This window comes from Peromyscus californicus, unplaced genomic scaffold, assembly GCF_007827085.1.
Source record: "Peromyscus californicus insignis strain IS unplaced genomic scaffold, ASM782708v3 Scaffold_6__1_contigs__length_162567912, whole genome shotgun sequence".
NCBI classification, from domain to species: Eukaryota; Metazoa; Chordata; class Mammalia; order Rodentia; family Cricetidae; genus Peromyscus; species Peromyscus californicus.
In genome coordinates, this window is record NW_026294584.1 from 156,680,764 (window position 1) to 156,706,567 (window position 25,804).

Consider the following 25,804-nt stretch of genomic DNA (forward strand, 5'->3'; position numbering starts at 1 on the left):
AAGACTCTAGAACAATTCATTCTCCCTCCACCAAAATTAAATTAACTTAGGAAAACAACTACTTTTTCTGATTCCCTTATGTGTGAGTTTTATTGTTTAATTTCGGGTAGTCGGTGGTGAAAACTGCCCTTCATTACTCTGTGATGTCGTCAAGCCCTACTGACTGACCCCGTTTCCAGCTGTGTCCTCTGTCTCCCTGGATGTCACTGCCCCTACCCCGACTTCTCAGTATTCCTCCTTCATGACGGCTTTGATCTCCTCTCTTCCAGCGCATAGTCAAGCCTATGTCCAACAAGCCCATGTCCACATCGTGTCAACGGGTTCATCGGGTGCATAGCCCCACTGTAGCATACGCCTTTTCAGTGGCATCCCAAGTCTAACAAGCCATAGCAAACAAAGGAACGTAAGGACTCCAAGTTAAGATCAGCGTGTAACTCACGTCTGCGTTAATGACGTATCATAAATGTATACAAGGTACACCCACAATGAAGCAAAACTACGACAAGGCACCCAACCTTAAATGCATGCTTAGCAACCCTCCCAGTGCCTGATACGTATAAGGAACCAAAGTGCATGCCTTATCCGCAGCCCAGCTCACACACCACTTCATAGAAACTTCTTTCTTTCCCATGAGCTGCTGAAGACTGTGGCTCTTTCATATCCTTTGTGATGCATTTCACATAAGGATTGCTTGTGATAGCTCTCCAGGACAAATGTATTCAGCGCCTTCTATGACTCAAGGCTTTTTGACACTCATTCTAGGAGGACAGACTCAATGTCAGTGCAAAGCAAAGAGGAAGTCTTAAGCAGACCAAGCTACACAACTGTCTCACTTACGCAGAGGGCCTAGTCCAGTCCCATGGAGGCTCCACAGCTGTTGGCCTAAAGTTCATGAGTTCCCACTAGCTTGGTTTGGTTGCTTAAGGGGCCCCCTGGCAGTGGGATCAGGATCTATCCCTGGTACATGAGCTGGCTCTCTGGAGCCCATTACCTATGATGGGACACCTTGATGTAGGGAGAAGAGCTGAGACCTGCCTCAACTGAATGTACCAGGCTTTGCTGACTCCCCATGGGAGGCCTTACCTTTTTGGAGTAGGGAATGGGGAGTAGGTTGGGGGTGAGGTTGGGGAAGGAGGGAAAAGAAGGGGATTTGTGGTTAGTATATAAAATGAATAAAAAATTTCTTAATAAAGAAAAAAAGAGGAAGTCTTAGAACAAAGTGGGACCATGCTGCTGACTCATTCTAAAGGCTGAATATAAATAAAATAGTGACCAAAGAGGATCTTTTGGATGGAGGTCAGTTAGAGGTAACCTCAGAACTACTGAGAGGTGAATTTGAGAAAAAGAGAGTGAGGATAAGCTAAGACTTCAGAGAAGAGCTGGGGAAATGGCTCAGCTTTTGGAAACACTGGCTGCTCTTGGAGAAGACCCAGGTTCTGTTCCCAGCACCCACGTGACAGTTCATAACTGTCTCTACCTCCAGTTCCAGGAGATCCACTGCCCTCTTCTGGCCTCCACGGGCACTGCAGATACATAGTATATGAACATATATGCAGGCAATCTTAAAAAAATAAAATTAAAAAATAAAAAAAACTTTGTATGAAGGAAGAACTAAAATTAAAAGAAAGTTATTTGAAACAGGGAATTAAAATTAAAAGAAAATTATTTGAGACAAAAAATTCTGAGTATCTAAACAATGGAGGTGACTTTTATGGAAGAGGGAAAAACTGAACATATCACAGGGCAGAATCTAACATCATGTGACCAGAGGACATGGGGTTGACGACTACCACACCATGTGACCAGAGGACATGCGTTTGACCCACTGACACACCATGTGACCATAGGACATGGGTCTAACCCACTACCACACTGTGTGACCAGAGGACATGGGGCTGACCACTACCATACCATGTGACCAGAGGACATGGGGCTGACTCACTACCATACCATGTGACCAAAGGACATGGGGCTGACTCACTACCACACCATGTGGCCAGAGGACATAGGGCTGACCCACTGACACTCAAGGGCACAGGGAATCTTTTCCAACATCTGTGACAAGACAGGTTTGAATTTCTCCAGATCCAGCATAACTGAGAAACCATGTTCAGCAGGAATGACTCAAAAATAATCTCAAACATCCTACCTTATTCTCTGTTTAATCATAAAAGCAATTTTAATTCTTCCTATTAAAAAATAATTTAGAGGAAATAAGAATTTTGAGGAAAAATAAAACTAAATAGCCAAATATATATATATATACATATATTTCAGTATGTAAGAAAAAGTATAGTTGTATCTACATCTATATAATAGAAATCTAGGACTACATAATTTACTTATAATTTGTAATCATTTCTTAAATATATTTCAGTGTGTGAGGAAAAAGTATATCTAATCTCTCTATATATAGTAGAAATCTAGGACTCACATAATTATAATTTGTAATCATTTCTTAATATACTGGTTAAGTTTTTGGAAAATCCCTGATGGAGTTACCTGAAAGCTGAAAGTGGACCACTGAGAAAGACTCACCCGTCTCCCAGGTGCTCTTCCTCGTCCCTTTGATTCATCACAGGAGAAGAAAGATGATGGCAGGAATTTCTCTGCTTTCTAAGTCTCAATAACATCTTCGCTACTCTAACAATTTTTCTGAAAACATGCATAGATATTTTCCTCTGTTATTTATCTGAAATAATAGCCTTTGTTCCTCATTGGTAGTATAAACAATTGTGACTAAGAAAAGCAATTCCTTATTCAAGCAATGTTTATCACCTGTGGGCATAATAGCTTAACAAGCATCAAAGAAAATATAGAGATAACAACAACCCTGAACGTTTGGTGTGTCTGATCATTTGGTTGCAAATACAGATTAAGAAACTCTACTCACCCAGCTGGTGAATGTCAGGGTAGTTTCTATGTTTCATGCTCTCTAATTCCTGCTAAATCATTTGCTTATTGAAAAAAATAACCTACCCCGTTTTTCCTTTTCATAAATAGTCTTACAGATCATGTGGCAATTATAATGAAACCATAATGTTAATTTTCAAATAACCCCAGTTTGCAAATAGAATATAAAATTCAAAAGTTTTTGTGGGTTTCCACAGAGCTATGCAGCTTTAGTCAAAATTATAAATGGTGAACAAATGCAAAATTCAGATGTGCAAAGCAATTAATCAAATGCTCACAGTTTTAAATATTATTTATCATAGTTAAAGTCTCTTTTATAAAACAAGTTGGTATATAGAGCCAAATGAATTCTCCACATTAAAGACAGAAAAATGAATACCATACCCAAGGTTCTGACAAGGACAATGTTTACCCCTCATCAGCGTTAGCATAAGTCTATTTTCATTCATGATTTCTACACTATTTATAAGGACATTTTAAAGTGATGCATACCACCTGCTGGTCATGGTGTTGTCTAAAATTATGAACCATAAGATGTCCACTAAAACCCCTTTAATTCTAAGTGAGAGTCCTGACGTGGTAATAGTCACAGTCCTATTGTTCTGTGCCAGCTGTGTGAGGGCCCCTCACTGTCCCCAGGCTATCCTGTACTTCTGTGCCCCTCCCTTGACTCATCTGGCCATTTCACCAACACCCCAGGCACAAGCTCCACACCTGCTCTTCCTCCCTGTAGGCCTAAGGCTTGTCCTCTTGCTCCAGGCACATTTCGGTGCTCCCACTTTTTGTTAAATACCAGAGGACTACCCTAGGCAGTGTAGTCCTCCCTTCGTTATTTTCCTACTTAGTACTTACTCCATATATATGATATATATATGTATATATCCCATAAATTATATATATAGTAATTGTCATATTGTATTTCTACATAGAATAAGCTTTTCCTTACAAATTATCTTTTTACCTAAAACTTCTCTTGATAAATAGCACCTGAAAAAAATATCATGATGTTCCCAAACAAAAGCTCTTGATTTCTTGTAAATATCAGTATGATCTGAAGTGAAATATATTAGTTACATTCTTTATAAAACTGTAAGCTGGTGAAGGTGCCAAACGTGATCACCCCTTCCAAGTGTGAGAAGCTTGGTGTACAGAATGGTTTCTATTGCGTGGGTTTGTAAGGATGGCATCATTGTTGTTTGCAAGGATGATATCATTGTGTGTAAGGATGGCATCACTGTTTGTAAGAATGGCATCATGTTAACATCCTGCATCATGTTAGCTTACAGACACTCAGCTCTGTTCATTTGATGGCAGTTTAGGTTTGTAAAGTAAGTAAATTAGTTGAGGCTCTTTTTGCCTTTTAAGATGACATGCCTCCCTCTTCCTTCTTGAACTTGCTTCAAACAAGAAAATCTCAAACAACTGCACTTAAGGTCATTATTTCTATCTCAGCTTCTTAAGTTAGGGGATGGGAAAATTTGGCTCAGTGGAAGGTAGCTGGATTCGTAGGATCAAGCATCAATTCCAGGACCAGCACAGCATATACCCGAGGTGTCCCTGGCCTGCTTACGAATGTGGTGCCGTGTGACTTCACTGCAGCCTCCGTTCTGAACACACAAGATGCACTCTACACTGAGTGTGTCATCATACCACACAACAAACAGCGCTGCCTGCAGCACCTCAACTCACACTCAAGACTTTTAGATGCTGTGGGCTGTGGCATTTTTGCTGTACATACAACGTTGTCTGCTCTTATGTGAGCAAAATTTTGATTATGAAAAAAGTTTTAATATTTTCCAACCATCATGACAAGTAAGAATACAAAGTATCTTTGTATTGTGCAATCTGCTTTTTTTTAAAAATTTCCAACTATTTCTGGAATAACCCTAAACATACTTTGTTAATACATATTTATATAAAGTGGCATTTTCAGAGTGGTCCATTATAAAATCAAATTATTGATCAACTCTGAAAACCATTGAAGATGTCCTGTAATATCAAATGTTCAACCAGGGTTTAATTCTTTATGTAAAAATATAAATAAGCACACCCCACTTCTGGTGTGCAACTTTGCTTTCAGCTTTAATAAGTGACAAAGTTGAGTGCATACTAAAGAGATGGCCTAAAGTAAATTCATTATAATAATTTATTAACAGTAGATATTTGACTCATATCCCTATTTTATATAATTATATACTAGAATTGCATTAAAATTTCTCAGGCAGTAAAGATTTCTGAGTAGAAAATTCTAGAAGTTTTGATTTATGTAATATCTGAATACCAAGAACATTTCCCACTTTTAGCTTGTACTCAGTTGGTTTGGGTGTTTCTCTCAGTAGGATTTGGAAACTGAAAACTGGGCTATGTTTATTGCTAGAATATTCCTCATGAAAGTGTTATGCAAATGTGGTTCTCAACCCTTCCAGATCATCCATCCATAAATCCAATGGATACATCATTTTAAACACAGCATTTTGTAGAACTCATGCTTACTCTAGGGAAGAACATTATTTAGCATATGGACAACATCAAGATATCCCACAAATTTCTTTTAACTAAAAGGTAATATTCTTTCAAGACATAGGCCAATTAAAAAAATTGTCTGATCTCTACAGCCAATGACTGAAAACAACAAAATCCATGAAGTACCCACAAAGAACCAACCAGAAGCTTAATTCATACACAAATAATCATTTTCTCTGAAGAGATGTGACCAGACAGAAGGACAAAGACATTGATCTCACTGTGTGATAAAAATCCTCTGCTAAGGTAATGTGAAGGGGATAGGTAGGTGGGCTGGGTTGCTGGGACCTCAGGGGGAATTAGAACATAGGCAATGACAGAGAAGGAGTCTTCTGTGAGCAGCTGAGCAATAGCATCAGGATTGAAATCACTGTTCAAGGCAACCAAGAGAACCAACACAAGGTCATCAGCCTGACTTCCATCAAGCCTAGGGGCAGATGCCAGCAGGACACTGACCAACAGCCAAATAGTCACAGTGGCTTGTACCCAGTAGACTGACGACCCACATCATTTTATTTGTGTAGAAATTCTTTAACTAGCCTTCATTTTATACATGATGTTCAGTGTCTAGTTAGAAACTACTGCTAACATTGGGGTCGACTCTGAAGAGCACCCAAAGCCTTCTGGATAAACCTGAAGGCAGAGCATACAGCAGAGAAGACAAGGTAGAGACCTCTAACACAGGACTTTAGCCACCACAGTTACGTAATTTAACATTCTGTGTACTTTAAGGGTTAGAATCAGGGAAACGCATCAAAAGTCTTCGTTTTAAGATATTTTAATAAAAAGAACAATCGTAATCAGATTTTCTACGCATCTTACTAGGTTTCAAAATTCCTTCCACTCACAAAAGTCTCTTTAAACTATTTTTTCATATTCAAATCCTAGACATCAGGTAACCAAAAGCTTCGGACACGCCAGAGCTGCCTGTGATCAGAAAACCTGCCAGAACTAACTCCAGCTTAGACTCACAGAAGCAAGCGCCAAGAGATTTGAGAGCTGTACAACTGACAGAAATAATGATCAGCAATGTCAACGCAAGTCCTGACCTGTGAGCTGGAGGTCAATCTCTCCCACTTCCCGGTGTCCTCGCCGTTCTCTGCTTCTTGTAACACTGAAAAATAAAAAAGAAACAGCAGCTCTTAAAGGACCTGAGGAGTTTCAAATACTCAGGTCTGAAACGCTATGAAGTCAGCCAAACAACATTTCTGCTACAAAGTTTTAGGATGCATTTTCAGAAATTTGACTTTAATGCTTGTTTTTTTGTTTTGTTTTGTTTCGTTTTCTAGACCTGATTCCTAGCCAATGGTGGAATCATTGAACTGTGCCGTTTAGTAGCTGGTGAATGGATAATCGGTGAAAAACAACCAAAGAACTTTTGTGAATGACGTTTAAAAGATAGTGATACTTGAAGTGCAAAATGGGAATTAGCCATTCTAAAAATGTGACAATTAAGTCACTTTAAATACTTTACACTATTAATGAGCCATATTAGCAAGTGTGTATACACATGTACATGCAAACATATTTGTGTGTCTTGTGGAGATGTCAGGCTTTGTTTTACTGAGATGGACAATTACAATCATTTTATAAGCTATTATAGTTAACTTAAAATATACTTCAACTATTATCCTTGCAAGAGAACACCAAGGAAATCATCCTAACAGGCACTCACATTTATCAAAAAGTATTTAGCACATAGAATAGCACAGCTCTGGTCACCCTAGGACCCTAAGTATAAGAAAAAATTTCCAGGTTAAGAAATAATGAAAAGTATAATAAAACCAGAAACTCTCAATTCAAACTAAATCATATTACACTGTCTACAAGTCTTCTAAACCTATCGTGAAGCTAAGAATGCAAAATACTTTCTAAATAAAAATATTGCCATGGTGTCATTATTAGTGCAGTGAGAAGTTAATCAGTTCCTCTATGTATTCTATTAGACTTACCCACCCCCTGTGACCAAATTCTATGATTTTAAGGTGTTCAAGCATTTATTGATGGTATTTGAAATAATGCAATTATTAAATTAAATTAAGCAAGTGAAAATTGTACAGTTTTGCCCTAGAAAGATTCTATCTTACCAGGAAGATTACATAGTCAGGATTTTTAAAGGAATTTAAAAATAATATTTAAAATAATACTTGTGGGTAACGCTAGAGTATTGGTCTTAATGTACCAAGTTCAGGTAAGGAAGTAACAGGATGGGTCACTTATGCTTTTATTATTGATTTCTCTTCATCTTTATATTCCAAAAAGCCTAAGTGGTTGTAAGGGATTTCTGAATTTCTTAAATTATTTCAAAGTACATTAAATTCTAAGGATAATTATGTATCAAAATCCTGTGGCATTGACTCTGGGGAGGAAAACTTATCTCGGTGTCTAAATATCAAATAATGTAAGAGCGTTGTAATAAAACAAGCAGCATCTTCATACAATCGTGCTGATAGATCGTGAAAGCACTTGACAAGCAAGATCCACCACTCTTTCTTGAGAAAACACACAGCTCAGTCACCAAGAACTACCTTCCTCAACCTGCTAGAAAGCACATAAAACCACAGTATTTAACAGTGAAAGCTGTGTTCCCCTAAGGTTGGGAGCAAGGCAACGACTCTGCTCACACCACCTTCACTTAACACAGGATTCAAGAAGACACTGGCAAACCAAGGAAAAACGAAAGGATAGGCCTGTGACGGAACAGAAGGAGTTAACCGGTATTTTGTTTGTTTGGTTTTTTTTCCCTCCTGTAAACAATGTTTTTATTTAGAAATTCTCAAGTCGCTGAATTATCACAAGACTTAATGACTGATGTATAAAAAAGTAACATTTTTCATATCCTAGCACAGAATAATTCTGAAAAGAAAAATCAAGAAAATGATTCCATGTATAAAAGTATGAAAGATGAGATAATAGCTATAAATTAAATAATGGGAGAAAATGTAAATAATACAAACTAAAAACAGTATTGAAAAAGAAAATTAAGAGGATGGGAAGACTCCAATACCCATGGATAAGGAAACACTATTCTTAAAGTGAAAATTCCCACCAATTTATCTGTAGGTTCAACACAGAATCATATCAAAAACTCATTTTTTCATATAAATTGACAAAATGATCCTAATTTTTTATGGAGATGCAACATATCCCAGCACAGCTAAAACAGACCCAAAGAGAAGGAAAACCAGCAGAGGGCTATAACTGTTGCGGTTTCTACATTGACAATGAAGCTACAGCCCCCGGGCAGGGTCTGGGCAGTGGCGGTCTGCATGGGAAAATATCGCAGTGGAGTGGACATGGATTCACATCTGGAACCAGCTCGACTTTCGGCAAGACTGTGAAGGAAGAAAACGTTGTCACTCGATGCTTGATTTTATTGTGTTTTGAGACAAGGTCTTACTGTGTAGTTCTGGCTGACCTTGAACTCACCTTGTAGACCACACTGGCCTTGAACTCACAGAGATCCATCTGCCTCCTGAGTTCTGGGGTTAAAAATGTGTACCACAACACCTAGCTTTTAAAAACAAGACTTAGGCTGCCTTGCTAACAGAGCCCTTTAAGGTTCATTTTGGGCACAGAAAAAAAAACAGGACAAGACTAACCTCAGGTTTTGGATTTGGACACATGTTTTCTAAGCTCCCTTTATAATTCCCAAGTAGTAATGTGCTGTGGGATGTTCTGTATGGCAAATGTGTTGCTGATTGGTCAATAAATAAATCACTGATTGGCCATTGGTTAGGCAGGAAGTATAGGCGGGACTAGAAGGAGAGTAAAGCTGGGAAGTGGAAGGCTGAGTCAGAGAGACACTGCCAGCCGCCATGATGACAAACAGCATGTAAAGATGCTGGTAAGCCACGAGCCATGTGGCAAGGTATAAATTTATAAAACTGGATTAATTTAAGCTGTAAGAACAGTTAGCAAGAAGCCTGCCATGGCCATACAGTTTGTAAGCAATATAAGTCTCTGTGTTTACTTGGTCGGGTCTGAGTGGCTGTGGGACTGGCAGGTGACAGAGATTTGTCCTGACTGTGGGCCAGGCAGGAAAACTCTAGCTACACAGAAGCTCTGTCACTGACATAATAAGACCACACACACACACACACACACACACACACACACACACACACACACACACACACGCATGTATGTACACCATAGAAATGAGTGAAGGGATGGATGATGGCATGTTATAGTATTAACTTTAGGATTTCCTTTTACTAATCTATACTTTCTCAACACTCATGCTGTCTTCCTAATAATAAAAGGCTACTCAATGAACTCACAGAGCTTAGATGTAAATTGCATGTTTTTTTTTTTTTTTTTTTTTTTGGTTTTTCGAGACAGGGTTTCTCTGTGTAGCTTTGCGCCTTTCCTGGTACTCACTTTGGAGACCAGGCTGTCCTCGAACTCACAGAGATCCGCCTGCCTCTGCCTCCCGAGTGCTGGGATTAAAGGCGTGCGCCACCACCGCCCGGCAAATTGCATGTTTTTTAAATAGGGCATATTTTTGCAAGTATCCTGACTTGACATCTAATGCTCTGCCATGACCCATTCTTCTAGCATAGCACACATACCTGTACCAGGCCAGCCCATCGAGATCTACTCCCCAGATAGCAGTCAAAAGCATCCCAGAACTCCAACTATGTCTTATTATATATTGGACAATTTCTCAGCAGGGTTTGTTTTGTTTGTTTGTTTTGTTTTGTTTTTCTTGTCAAAAGCCCCCCATGAAGTAGACATTACAGATGCTACTTAACCCAACCCTGAACTTAGGTGCCCATGGTTAGAACTCACAGGGACAGATCTGTGACTCGAATCTGGCGTACCCGCTAGTACAACCCACTTTCACTCCCATAGAGCCCATGGACAGCTGTGATACATGCGATTTCCAGGATTTGCTAAGGTATTAAATAAAGTGATAACTTAGTATGGATGTGATTAAAGTAGAAAAATGTACAAACTAGAGGCCTCCCCAACCCTACGTCCACTTCCTTACTACCCTGCCCCCCCACTTCCTTTGATTTTTTTTCTAGAGGTTTCCATCTCAAAAACTAGCTTGCTTTATGGTTTGCCTATCTTACCTGCTGCTCTGCCTCTACCACCTAAACTAAGGCCTGATTGAAAGGAGGAGATCACCAAGCCCATGAAAGCTGAATGAGGAGGTCTATCTGTGAGAACAGGCAAAATTTTCCTTTTGACTCTGTCTCTTGACAAATCTACTAGTTTCTCAGCTTTAAATCTCCAGGTCATTTTAGAAAAAGATTTTATTTTTAGTTTGTGTATGTGTGTGTCTACATCAGGTGCAGGTGTCTACGGAGGCCAGGTGAGGGTGTCAGAGCCCCTGAGCTGGAATTCCAGGCTGCTGTGAGCTGTCCAACATGCCATGTGAGCTGGGAACTGAACTGAGCTCCTCTGAAGAAGAGAGCAGCAGCACTCTTAACCAACTCCCCCCTTCCATCCCCTGAACCCGTGTCCTCAGTGCAGGGCTGCCCGAACTGTTTCCAGGTTTAGACTTGGTTCGTTTAGAACCTGCTTTGTGAACTCTGCTATCTATTCCCCAGGGACTGCTCAAGGCAGAAAACGAAACTCCAAGCTTCTCTCAGGAAACTTTCTGTTTGTTGATCAAAACAGGCGAAGAACAGAAAACAAGGTAAGACAGTAAGAAGGACTTTGGCAAGACGTAGGGTGGAGGCGATGAATCAGCTGTGGCAGGGACTAGAGGACACCTGCAGCTTTAAGCAGAGAAAGAGGAGGAAGGACAGGGAGCCTGAGTGACCAGGATGCCGCATGAACTTCCGACCTGCTCTGGGAGGATAGCAGGAAGGAAGACCAGATGAGTGGGGCCCAGGGTACTGAAAACATGAGGACTAAGCAGAATTATGTGGGCCTTGACGATGAGCTTTGTAGATCACAATGCCTTTAGCCATGTACGAAGGTTGGACCCCCTGGGCCCCAAGGCCTGCTCTGCCACTGCAAGGACAAATTTCTATTCCCAGGAAGACCAGAAGCCACTCTGAGGTTTGAATGGAGCAGGAAGTCATGTGTCTTGTCCCCTTTGTCCTTAGTATCATGGACATAGCAAATCACTCAGTCATCTCCCGTCAGAGCCCACATACTTCTGTAGCAATCTCTAGGTCCTTGACAACTAAACTTGCCTCCATTTACTCCCCTGGCTGTGGTAAGAATGCACCCATTTGTTCTCCTGAATCAGGGAAGGAGCACTAACTACATCACACACACACATATACTCAGCACTGTCCATCACACACACATATACCCAACAAACATTAACTCCATCACACACACATATACTCAGCATTATTCATCACACACACATATACTCAGCACTGTCCATCACACACACACATATACCCAACAAACACTAACTCCATCACACACACATATACTCAGCACTGTCCATCACACACACATATACCCAACAAACACTAACTCCATCACACACACATATACTCAGCATTATTCATCACACACACATATACTCAGCACTGTCCATCACACACACACATATACCCAACAAACACTAACTCCATCACACACACATATACTCAGCACTGTCCATCACACACACACATATACCCAACAAACACTAACTCCATCACACACACATATACTCAGCACTGTCCATCACACACACATATACCCAACAAACACTAACTCCATCACACACACACATATACTCAGCACTGTCCATTACACACACATATACCCAACAAACACTAACTCCATCACACACACATATACTCAGCACTGTCCATCACACACACATATACCCAACAAACACTAACTCCATCACACACACACATATACTCAGCACTGTCCATCACACACACATATACCCAACAAACACTAACTCCATCACACACACATATACTCAGCACTGTCCATCACACACACATATACCCAACAAACACTAACTCCATCACACACACATATACTCAGCACTGTCCATTACACACACATATACCCAACAAACACTAACTCCATTACACACACATATAATCAGCATTATTCATCACACACACATATACTCAGCACTGTCCATCACACACACATATACTCAACAAACACTAACTTCATCACACACACATATACACAGCATTAACTCCAGCGCACACACATATACACAGTGCTAACCCCATTGCACACACATATGCTCAGCACTGTTCATCACACACATACACATACTCAGCACTGTTCATCACACACACACACACTCAGCACTGTTCATCACACACACACACATGCTCAGCACTGTTCATCACACACACACACACACACACTCAGCACTGTTCATCACACACATACACACACACACACACACACACACACACTCAGCACTGTTTATCACATACACACACATACTCAGCACTGTTCATCACACACACACACACACACACACACACACATACTCAGCACTGTTCATCACACACACACACATACTCAGCACTGTTCATCACACACACACACACACACACACACACACACACACACACACTCAGCACTGTTCATCACACACACACACACATATACTCAGCACTATTCATCACACACACACACACACACACACACTCAGCACTGTTCATCACACACACATATGCTCAGCACTCTTCATCACACACACATATATTTAGCAAACACTAACTTCATCACACACACATATGTACAATGCTAACTTCATTGTACACACATATACACGGCATTAACTTCATCACACATACATATGTACAATGCTAACTTCATTGTACACACATATATACCACATTAACTTCATCACACATACATATACACAGTGTTGAGTTCATTGCACACATATACATTGTTGTTTGCCTGTTTTACTTTGTGGAGAAGAATAAGTAATGGATAACTCGGGGTGTTTGTGGGAGCTAAGGTTTGTACTGTGAAGATGGGTTTGGGAACAGATCTGAGCACGAACTTAGTCATCACACATTACCAGTACTATGGCAAGGCAGGCAATTTTATTCAAGAACGTCCATGAAGCAATGGTTTTGCATTCTGAATGACCAATTTGAACAGAGGACATGGTGCTGACAGACCTCATGAATGAATAACTGGGTATTGATGGCTAATCACAGCTAGCCTTTCTACTCAAAGTATGTTGAGAAAATTGGGCTATTTCCTTAAATATAACCCAATAGAACAAATTTTGGAATTTCAAAGAGCAAATGGTGTGTGAGGAGGCAGGCTTTTAACATTGTGGAAATCACACCATGGCCCAAGTGCTTGGAGTAGACATCCCACCATGAGCTCAGACAGGGGCTTGAAAAACAGTGGGTGACATGGTGGTCTCAGACCTCATTCCCAGGAAACATCACCACTCTGGGCCTGCAGAGTCTGTGAGTCAATACGCTCGACCTTTCTACCCCTGCGGGTGATCTAAAGCATGGAGGAAAAGCCACATCAGAGAATTATCTTGACACCCTTTCCTGGGTAGAGCTGAGCCAGCCTTCCATGAACAGAAGACGTGATCTGAGTCACCACAGTGAACCCAGGCATGCGAACATCACTGCCAGGACAGGTGGAATCCCGGCTGTTCAGTTTGCCTGATCCTGTGATAGGAGAAGATCAGTCAGAGAGTAAGTTCATCCCAGTGTTTCCTGCAACGTGAGGGAGAAACCATCAAATCTGCAAACATTCTATCTGAACACTTATTACGAGTATTCTTCCAGGAATTTATATGGAATAAGAATGTTTACTCCCTAAGAAGCCAGAGCATTTGTGTGCATAACCATACACACACACTCATACACACATATGCATATACACACTCACATGTACATACATACATACATGCACATTCACACACATTCAAAGCAGCACGCATACACACACACACATAATGTATATACACACTCACGTATACATACAAACATGCACATTCACATACACACATTCAAAGAAGCATACATACACTTGCATATACATACATGCACATACGTATACTCACACACATATATATAAATACACATTTGTATGTATACACACTTTGCATGAACACACATATGCATACACACTCACATACACTTACTACATGTGCATTCATACACATACATATATACAAACATATACACATGCATATATACAGACACACTATATTCATACTCACATAAACACACACAAACAGGCACAGAGGCACATACCCACACACACACACATATAGATATACAAACACACAACTCTCTTTCTGTCACATACACACACATACACACACACATGTATACATGCACACACATGTACCCTGTTCCCTTAGGACGGGCTATGATTTTCCACAGGGACTCAGCCTATTGTCCTAGAATGAGGAACCTGGCTATCACCCCTCAGCGGGCTCTCTGGTCTCCGGTTAGCCAAAGGATGCAGGTTTACACCGAGGTGGCTGCTTGAACTACAGCAGGAAGGAAGGACCAGGATCAAGAAGAAGCGGGATAGACAGATGTCCCACTGGCTCCCATTGTTGCTACACGGGAAGGACATAGCGTGTCATAATGAATTACCATTAATGTGAGCCAGCGGTACCATTAGATTGAGCCCGGCAACCCAGGATGACAAGCCGCGCCTGCGAGATCATCTAATGAGGGCCGGGGCTGCTTCGGCCCTGCCTTCACTCAATTAGCGGACGGGCTTTTAATGCCGCTCTGGACAAGCAAAGCAATTTTGATTACTTAGAATGAAGTCTCCATTTGGAATGTTTCAGAGGACCCCCCTCTTTTAAAATATAATTTACTCACATGGTATTTGAACGGTAATAACCTGCTTTAAAGCCAATCACATCATTACTCATCTTTGCTTAAGTAATATTGAAATATATTTTTTAGAAGTTCAAATGATAGGAATTTACTCTAGGGGATGAAATGTAAATAAGGTAGCAAAGGAAGAAGACTACTCTGGAGAGGGGGTCTCTGTGTGTGCGCACCTGCAAGTGTGTGCAGCCGTGGCGTGCATGTTTGTGCCAGAGTTGGTGAATCCATTCCATCACCCAGGAGACGAACATACAGAGTCTACAGATCCCCATTTTAAAAGCTTATAGATCTTGCCCACTTTTAATGGGAGCGCTTATATGTCATAGCTTTTGGTATAAGAAACTGTTGATTCTGTTTTATTCCTGGTATTTTCTCTCTGTCGGGGCTGGATGGCTAGGAGTGGACCACCGACTGACAAAGCCTTACCCACAGTGCCGCTCCTGCCTCAATGACTTTTCATTCCCATTTGAAACACACAGTGTACCCACTCTCTTCCAGATTTCTCCTAGCCATCTCCTAGCATCTTGTCTAATCACTGAAGTCTCACATGGCTTGCCCTGCCTGAAATGGTTTGAAATTTTGTCTATTTAAGTAGAGGACCCTTGGATGAAAATAAGCACTCACGTTTTTGACACCCATAGGTGCCAGTGTTTTTGGTGAAATCAAACATACATTCTCTGTAGACAGGGAGTGTCAGCCTCATGCCTCGTCTTCCTTCCTTTTACTCACAACTGAAGGTTGACGATGTGGCTCTAGACCTCCACGTTAGTCATCACCAATGCAGCCTGCCTGCAGGTGATATTTGCTAATGCCCATCAGTGCCCATTGCAGAAGAAAACCGCAATACTGGCTAATGGTTAACCGACACACACCATCATACCAAACACCCTTATCTTGGACACATCGTCTGGGAACCTTGCCTGTCAGCCATTCAGGAGAGAAGGAAAAACTCTGGGCTGCTCGAATACTCCCTGATAAATCCTTAAATCAACCCATGTTCATGTTTTGCTTTCCTTTTTTTATGGTAATGTTTCTTTAATAAAATTGTTTCAGTAACTACTACATTTTTGCTTTTAAAGGGTTAACTTCAAAAGCCTGTTTCTCTCTGAAGGAGCTGGGTTGCATGGGAGCAGAAAGGGACAGTACTGACATTTTTGTGCAGTAAATAAAAATGAGAGGAATAAAACAATACAGCTTATTAGAAGGCAGGTAACATGGCCTACAATGTGGTGTTGTGATGATCGTGATTCAGATACAAGCAAACAATTTGAACAGACACTCTGCTCTCTTTTCCGCAGACTAAGTGATCATATTGTCGACTCAACTATGACCCCGTGAGTAGGAAAAGAGTCATAGTTTTATTCAGTCTTCTTTCTTTTTAATAAAGGTAGTAAGAGGGGAGGAGACGGTCCCCGGCAGTTTCTGGAAATGAAGATATACATGATTTGCGGACTAAGGTGGGCCATAACCAATACCATATATATACCCTCCGTTATCAGTTCTTGTGTGCTCCCTCCCTCCTTCCCTCCCTCCCTTTCAGTGTTTGGTAGAGTAATGGTCCCAAGCTCCAGCCACAAAGATTGTCGTCTGTCTATCCATCCATTTTACAATCTAGCAGATACTGTCTCCTTTCTGTTGATTAAATCTGACTTTTTAAAACACATAAAATGCTTACAAGGGTCAAAAATAAAAACTGTAAATAAAGGCAGCACTACTTGAGTCTATTCAACCCTGTTTTCTCCCACTATACACTAGACACAGTTGATTAATTTCCCTCACTCAACCTATCCTTCCTATATTTAAGCTTTTAAATTATCAGCTATATGTAATTATTCTTGTTTATCTTTCTTATGGAAAAATAGCATTCTGCATACTCTCTGAAGACTTTTTTAAAATCTCCACCTACCCATGGATCTTGGAAATGTCTTCAAATTATTCATAGAGAATGCCCTCATTAGTTATATTATCACATAGAATTTTACGATATAAACATGTTTTAATTTATCCAACAAGTGTTTTATATATAAGGACTTAGGTTATTTCCAATGTTTTGCAATTTCAGCCAATGTTATATTTAATAACTACATGTATTCTTTTATATTTATTTACATTTCAGCATTGCTGAAAATCAAACCAAGGCTCTCATACATACTGAACAACATCCCCAGCCCTCCAGGAGTATTTCAAAAGCTCACCCCACAATTTTCAGAAAATCATTGGTGTGAGAGAGGGTGCCAAGCTTGTCTGAATGACTGTGCACTGTCTCAATGTCTCTCTTGAGGGAGCAGGGCAAGACAGGGAAGCTTGGATGGCCATCCACACTTCCACTAAGTTCCCTTGCATTCTAACTCTTGAAAATGGTCTGCATGTACAGAACGGATAGAAGGAAATGTGTCTTAAAACTTGTTTCAATTTTCCCTCATTTCACAAGATGCTCCTGAAACCCTAAATTAATCAAAATCACTAGCACTTCTCAAAATCTAAGAGTCAGAAAGTATCCCACGTGCAAACACCCTTGCAGCAAGAAAATGGCGTCCAACTTTCCTCACATGTAGAACTCACATGAGGAGATTGATTGGTGGATGGATGGATGGACAGATGCACGCACGCATGGATAGAGGGACAGATAGATGGATGTGTAGGTGGGTGGGGAGATGAGTGATTTGGGATATAGGAAGGAGGGTGGAAAATTCCAACGATAGATGATGGGTGAATGGACAGATGGAGGGATGATGGAACAATGGATGGATAGAGGTGCAGGGAACCATGATGTTGGTCTGACCTAGCTGCCTTGAGAGGCATGTATCAGGTTTTTCAGGTTAGAGTCCATGACTCCTGGGGCACAATGTGCCTTCCAGTTTCTGAGAGACTGATGTACCCCCTCAGGTGGTGAAGCATTCAGGGTGACTTGTGTTTTTCTGTATGATCTCTCAGTAGTCAAGGAAGCATGGAAGCTTGACAGGAAAATTGGTCTTAGACATTAATCTTATGTACCCTGTGACTTGCAAACTTCCTTGTGTCCTGGCACCTACAACTGTATTGATCCTGGAAAGTGACATTATCTTCTGTTTCTGATAAAGGTGTAAAAAAATATGATTGCTCTCAATGAAACTGTCACAGTCTCAGTTGCTCTGTGGTCCCTCTAACCTGGCCTGATTTCATTCCTCATGGCCATATCAGGTGACCTTGGCCTGGAAAGCACAGGCACTGCATAGAGGGATGAGTAGTTCTATGGAACAAGCCAGCATAAGTCTGACATGATAAGCTGGTGAGCATTCCCAGCATCCATAAACCCAAGTGAGAATTCTGAAAGGGAGAAGATATGTTTAATAACAATTTGCTTTCTCTATGCTGAAAATGAGCAACTTGTATGCAAATCCAAGACCATTTTATCTACAGTTTTCATGAATGGATGTCTTATGAACTCCAGTTTGCACCTTGGGGCCACCGTATATCCATAACATTGCTTTCTATGGTAATAATCTGTATTAGTCAGCTTTCCATTAACCAGCTTAAAAAGAAGAAGGGTTTTTCAGGTTTCAGCTAGGACTGGCTGATCCATTGCTCCTGGACCTATGATGAGAAAAAAAATGTGTCAAAACTATTTATTTTGTGGCTACAGGTGGTGGAAAGGAACCTGAGATCAGGGTACCTGATATCTCTTAAGTACATATCCTTATTGATCTTAAGCCCGACCCTCAGCCCTGCCTCTCAGAATTTCTTGCATCTTCTATCTGTACAGGAACAATGGCTAACTTCTTTGAGAGGAATGCACAAGACAACAGCAAATCCCTCACACCACCAGCATCCAGAGGACACATTCAACAAATGCCTCCAGATGGAACCCACTCAGGGAAGGGACCACAGGTTCCTTAGCAGGAGAGGGAGATGAGGGAGAAGATGACTGGTCATATTACTATCTGCCAAAATATGAGAGAGAGAGATGTCTTTGAGCTCTCTACCAGGGAGTAAGCTCCATCTATTATAAAACAATTGCAGATTTCACACTCATTTTTGGATTGGTCTGAAATAAAGCTAGTTCTCCCAGGAAGGCTTGGAGAGTCTAGCAGAGAATACAAAATCACATAAGTCTGCAATGCGCTCTAACTCACCCATTGCTGTTGGTGCACTGGCTTTGGGGTATCTGTCTACTTCTGATGGTTTTATAGCCCAGGCTATCTGGGAAGTTGCTATGCACTAACAATGACCTTGAACTTCTGATCTTCTTGTCTCTATCTCCCAACTTCTAGGATTACAGGATGCAAAGCCTTATCAGACTTTGGTTTTTAATGCTAAGTGATAATAATGACTTATTATCATTTCTTTAATAATATTATTAATAATTTATTGATGTAATTTAAATAAACTAAATACTAAGTATTACTACTAAATTTTATCATTCACAATACAAATATCTCATCCACCAATATTCCTTGTGTGTGGGATACCTGGAATGTACCCGGCCTCCTTGGCACCAACAACCTCCTTAATACACACACTTCAGTCTCCTGCGGGGATTGAGGACACAGCTACTGAAGTTGGGAGTGACTTTTGCTAAGGGAGAAGTTAGCACAGATCTCGCCATCATCGCTAATCCTTTACAGAAGCAGACAAGGCTCCGTGGCTGGGGAGATGGCTCTGTGGCTAAAGTACTCCCGCACAAGCCTGAGGACCCGAGTTTATATCTTTCTTCCAGCACTCATGGGACAGTCGTGCACAGCAGTGTGCACCTGGAAACCGGTGTTTGCAGGGATGGGAGGGCACAGGCAGAGTTCCCAGAGTTTACTGGCTCGTAGCCTGGCTGGAATGGCAAGATTCAGGTGCAGTCAGAGACACTGTTTCAAAATAAGGTAAAGAATGATAGAGAAAGACATTAGCATTGACCTCTGGCCTCTACACACATACACCACATGTGCAGGTACACACACATATGCACACATTATGCGTGCATAAAACCAAGTCCATCATAGCTGATAAGTGAAGTGCAAATACATGAACATACATTTAATTTATTTATTAGTCAACTAAATCCATTACCAAAGGTTTGTGTAGTTATAGTAAATTCTCTCCCTGAGCAGTCCTGTCAAATAATAATATATACATAATGCATTATATATGTGCCATATATACATGTGTGTGTATATACATGTATGTGTGAAATGCATCCCTTGTTGCAAAGGCACCCCAGAGAGACGAGATGTGCATGGTGTGAACGGTGGATGTGGGGAACGGAATGGGTCCAGCTGCCTGCGCTGACAAAAAGCGAGGCATATGGCTTCCTTCCTCCCTGGTGTGCCTGGGTCTCAGAGAGAGTGCTCCGTTTCCCTGAGACGAGCTTTTACTTGCATGCTCCACCGGGAAGATATTTTGTATGCCACAGAAAACTAAGATGTTTGCATTCCCACCAGTCCTGGGATAAGGCATTTTTCTTCATGCAGACACAAAACATACAGTACATGAATGTTTAATGGAGGCTAAAACTGGGAGAGGAACAGAAAACAAGAACAGAGCAGGTTAAAAAAATATCTGGTTTCTCTCTATCAAAATACTAATTAAAATTCATGTTCATGGGATGGTTATACATATGTTTTTGAACTAAAAGTCTAACCTGGCACTATTTTTTGGCCTTATTTTTGTGACAACATTTTTGTCCATATGGCACGAAGTGAATCATTTTACATCTTTTTTAAAGCTCTATGTGTTTTTCTTGTTGTCTATTCCCTCTTTTCCCACCACACACATACTGGCAGCCGCTCCCAAGTTACCAAATGCCAACTCAACCCTGCAAGCTGGCTGCATGAAGCTAGATACTGCTGGCATGCTCCTAGCTTTCAGAAACACTCTCTCTGTGTATGTGTGTCTCTCTGTCTGTCTGTCTGTCTACTGCTCTCTCTCTCTCTCTCTCTCTCTCTCTCTCTCTCTCTCTCTCTCTCTCTCTCTCTGTCACACACACACACACACACACACACACACACACACACACACACACGACAACCATAGTTATTTCTCCTTCCATTTGGGGAGATTCTTTCCATGTCCCAGCCTTCTGTCCAGCTTCAGACAGCCTTAGAGGGTGCTGGCCACATCAGCTTTTAACTCTGGCCTCCCTTACTAGATGGCACTCTGACAATTAGTGGTTCACTTAAGAACTGCACTAAAGAAGTGCTTAATCAAGCCCATGTAATTAGCTTAGTCACAGCACGGCAGAGATCCACGTCTGTCCAGTGGTCTCCCCACTTCCACCCCCCTTTGTAAAGTCCCAGTCTTCCAGACAGTGCCCCTGATATAAGGGACAGCCAGTGGGCCTGACCTTTTGGGTCTTGCCTGCTCATGTTATATGCACGTGCTGTCTCCACTGGGCATCAGACTCTGCTCAGTGTGTGTGGAGGGGCAGCAACTCCACCTAACAAATGTAACTTTAACAACAGTAAAACAACCTAATAGCTTGGCATGCCAGGGGGCTAATGTGGCGGGCCATTTACTGCTGCACTAAATAGCCCTGCTTTGATTCTCAATGCCAAGTGGCAAACTGAGAATTGCAAGGCAAGAGTAGCTCCTAATTCATTAGATAAAGGGGGTCATTGCTCATAGGGCTGGGGGGCTGGAAGGACAGGAAGTTGAGCAAGGCATTCTCCCTACAGATACCTTTGTAACTGGGGCTACCTGTGGTCCAGGCTAGCAAATCCAGGAAACAGGAGGGCTCGGTTCTGGGCACACGTACACCAACTTGTGACTCCTGGCATTGTTCTGCCAGGGTCACTGCAAAGAGCCTAGATTGGGGACAGAATCCCAACGCTGACCTGTGATTTGTAATTGTGGCTCATCCTGACACCCTTGGAACAAAAGTGACATCACCAGGACAAAGTCTAACTTCTCCTGCACTGTAAAAGGAGCCACCCCCAAAAGAGCCCCACCAGCTGTTCTGCCCCATGAGCCCTGGAGAAGTTGCAGTGGACAGTTATGACCTGGCTAATAGGCTGGGCAGAAAGAGACTGTGAGCTATAAAAAGAGGGGAAGAAAATCTCGTTAACAGTGTTACATCTTCTAATATCATCCTCTTTTTATTTATATTCCTGACAGTTATAAATTGCCCCTGAATGGTCCTTATACTGTGCTGGGGGCAAAATCATTGACATACCTGTTCTATTGTAACAGAAAAGAGAAATGAGCAAAAATTTTCAATGAGATCTCTGAAATGGGACATCTTTATTTCCTGAGCATTAGCCTTAAAACAACTGACTTCACTAATTCTTGCCATCACTCAGATTGGCCTCGAATTACTTCCCAATGGGCCTCCCATGCGCCTCTCAATGAGAAAGGGTAATGGGGGATCTGTTAATTAAGTAGAAGCAAAGTTGCACGGTGGGGATCAAACACTGGGTACGTCCTAAAACTCCCACAGAGAAGATGAAATGCAGTGCAAACTTTAAAGACTTCCCGTCATTAGCAGAGACCTTGCTGCTCCTGGCCCAGACCCCTCCTGTTTGAGAGAACAATGAGGACAATGGCAACAGCGATGAAATAGTGAGGCCAGGAACAAAGGAGCTGGCTATTTACCGGGAAAAGAAAGAAAAAGAAAAGCAGGACGGGGGAGGGAGACGAGAACTTTCCTTTGTTGGTGGCTCCTGTCTACTTTAATTAGTTTATGACTGCCGGGGTACTGAGAGCACCTCATGCTCACTACCCTAAGCAGAGGTCAACATGGGGAACATTTGGGGTTTACACCTGGGGACCGGTAACAGGTTACAGAGAAAGGTGCTGAGGAAGGACAGAGAATGGGATGGACAGAGTGGAACAGGACAAATCACAGGAAGGGATTTCACTTGGAGCACCTGAGTTCCAACAGAAACAAAACCACCCCGTCGCAAGGACTCCATGGCCCTTTAGATCAGGCCCCCAGCCCCACAGAGCCGAGGACCATGCCCTAACACTAAGCTCCAATCTTGACTTTGACAGAGGCCTCCTGGTGAGGTCCATAGAAATAGTCATAGCAAGATAAAGGGCTGGGCATGTAGTTCATTGGGCAGAGTGCTTATCTAAAATACACAAGGCTCTACATTCAATCCCAGCACTGCAAAAACCAGGCATGGGGGCACACATCTGTAATCATTCAAGACATGAGACAGGATAAGAAATTCAAGGTCAACTCACCTACATAATGAATGTGAGGCGAGTTGGGGCTACGCAAAACCCTGGATCAGTAATAATGAGAAGAAGAAGAAGCAACAGCAAAATCATGGAGCCATCACACTGGCTTCTGTTTGTCTCTCCTGATCTCTGGACAAGATAGATCACACAAAGCTATACCAGGGGTCTGAGGAGGTGGCTCAATGGGTAGAGTCCTTACCATTCAACTGTGAGGAGCCAAGTCTGGATCCCCAGAAGGCACACAAAAAGCTGGGTGGGCGTGGCAGCTTTCCTATAATGCCAGTGTACTAGAGGTAGAGACAGGGAGCTGGCTGTTTAACCGACTAGCCAAAACCAAAAGCTCTGGGTTCAGGGAGAGATCCTGCTTCCATGTGTGAGATGGAGAGCACCAAAGGAAGACACTCAGTGCCAACCTGGGGCCTCAATTGGCATACACACACACATGCATGTGCACCTGTGCACAAGTAAAACCCATGCATACCACATACATATATAACCCTGAAAACGGACATACATGGCTGCTGGGAAACATCCCGATGTCGAAGGACTCAGTATTCATTCATCGCTCTCTGTGGAATTCCAAACAGCTGTGGCTCCATTTGTCTAGAAGACATGGCCTTACCAGCTCAAGAGGATAAGTCAGGGAGACAAGTGCACAGCCAGAAAACCCAGTCTTCGTAGTACATGTAAGGCTTTTGCTTTGAGACGGGTCCATAGGATGAAGGCAGCCACGCCTTTGCAGGCTCATGCCTCTGCTCTCACCCATCAAATGCCAGTTGAGAAAAACAATACTGGACATAGTTTATTTTGTTTTATTCTTTGTGTGTGTGTGTCTGTGTGTGTGTCTGTGTGTGTGTGTGTGTGTGTGTGTGTGTGTGTGTGTGTGTGTGTATAATGTACATGAGGTATGTGTACATCCCAATACATGGAGGCAGAGCCAGGGCAGGACCTTATGTCTTCTTCTTTGTCTTATTGCCTAGAGATAGAGTCTTTTGGTGAAACAGGAGCTCACCAATTTGGCTAGGCTGGCTAGTGAATCCGTATGATCCTCTTGTCTCTGCAGTCACTGCTCACAGCTTTTACATGGGTGCTGGGAATCCAACTGTGGGTCCTCATGCTTGCATAGCAATCTACTTACCTACCTACCACACCACCTTTCTAGCTCTTCCTTCACTTCTATATGAATGGCCAATAATTGTTGTGTTGTGTTGGGTGCAATCGGGTGTTTTGATATCTACATATATTGCTACAATATCCAAGTCCTGGTGTTGATCATTTCTTTATCCACTTTAATTCTTGTTTTCATTGAGGTAAATATTCAGAATCCCCTTATCCATCTGTGGAGCAGCACTGCACAGTCCAACGTCAAACTCATTCCTGATATGCCCCTGTAACATCCATCATGTCCATTGATCACCCAAGCCCACCATTACCTCAGCCTACCTGACCTGTCCCTGCTGGCCATCACATGGTTTTATTTTGATAGCTCAGCCACAAAACTGGCTCTCCTGTTGTCTAACCCACATTAGGAGCACTTTGTATTTATCCACTCAGCTAGTGGGTGAAATAAGCCATTCTCTGAGGACCATATCTTGCAACTAAGGTTCTTACCTCTCTCCTGTGTAATAAGAATGACTTAAGTTTGAATAAACTCAGCCACAATCGATTATGGGGAGAAGCTATATGTGACTGTTTGAAATAACAGAAAATACCATGGGATTAAAAGAGGGTTCAGACAAGTTACAGCCCTCGCAGAAGGGACATCAGACCAGTGTTATCAATAAATTCTGCAATCAACCGAAATACATGCCAGTTATCTAGAATCCCACCTCAGACCTCTACACACACTCCTGCGGAGAGAGGAAAGAATTCTCCAGTGCAGTCTCTGATATGACTGTCATTTCCCATTGACCTCTGAAAGAATGACAGGAAACTAGGAATTAAATGGCCTAAAGTCACATTTCCGACACTTCAAAAAGAAAGCACTATTAAGTGTATGTCTTTAAGAAAACATTGTTTATCTCTTTGGTCTCTGTTTCCATGAAGATAATAATTATCCTGGATCTTCCATAGGGGTACTTGGAGTGTATAATTACATAACATATGTCAAAGAATTCGAAACCCATGATGAGCTTCCAGTATGGCTGCATTGCAGACCTACAGACCTTCAATGGGGCTACCCATTCTTCTGGGATTTGATAGTTCTCGAACTCTTACAGCAAGTGTATGAATCCATCCAGGCCCCTTCCCTGTCTCTCATGCACCCCACATTGTTACATTTTCCCTTTGCAGTCTTTGTGTATCTCTTCTGAGTCTACTTTCACCAGCAAGGCTATATATCACTTTCTTCCACGATCACAATGGCTTACCTCTTTTGTACTTAGCAATTTTCTTCTCCTTATTTCTGTAACATTCTGTTTATGCGACACTCTGCAAAATGCTTA

General features: G+C 41.8%; 1 protein-coding gene across 6 annotated transcripts in view; it reads right to left on the reverse strand.

Annotated features, from left to right (window-relative positions):
• Sox5 (SRY-box transcription factor 5) overlaps positions 1-25,804 on the reverse strand; it is a 1,013,558-nt gene that overhangs the window by 629,765 nt on the left and 357,989 nt on the right. For all 6 annotated transcript variants that reach the window (XM_052719126.1, XM_052719123.1, XM_052719124.1 and 3 more), the window contains one exon: positions 6,486-6,550. The gene's annotated coding sequence lies outside the window, so the exon portion shown is untranslated. The remainder of the gene's footprint in view (positions 1-6,485; positions 6,551-25,804) is intronic.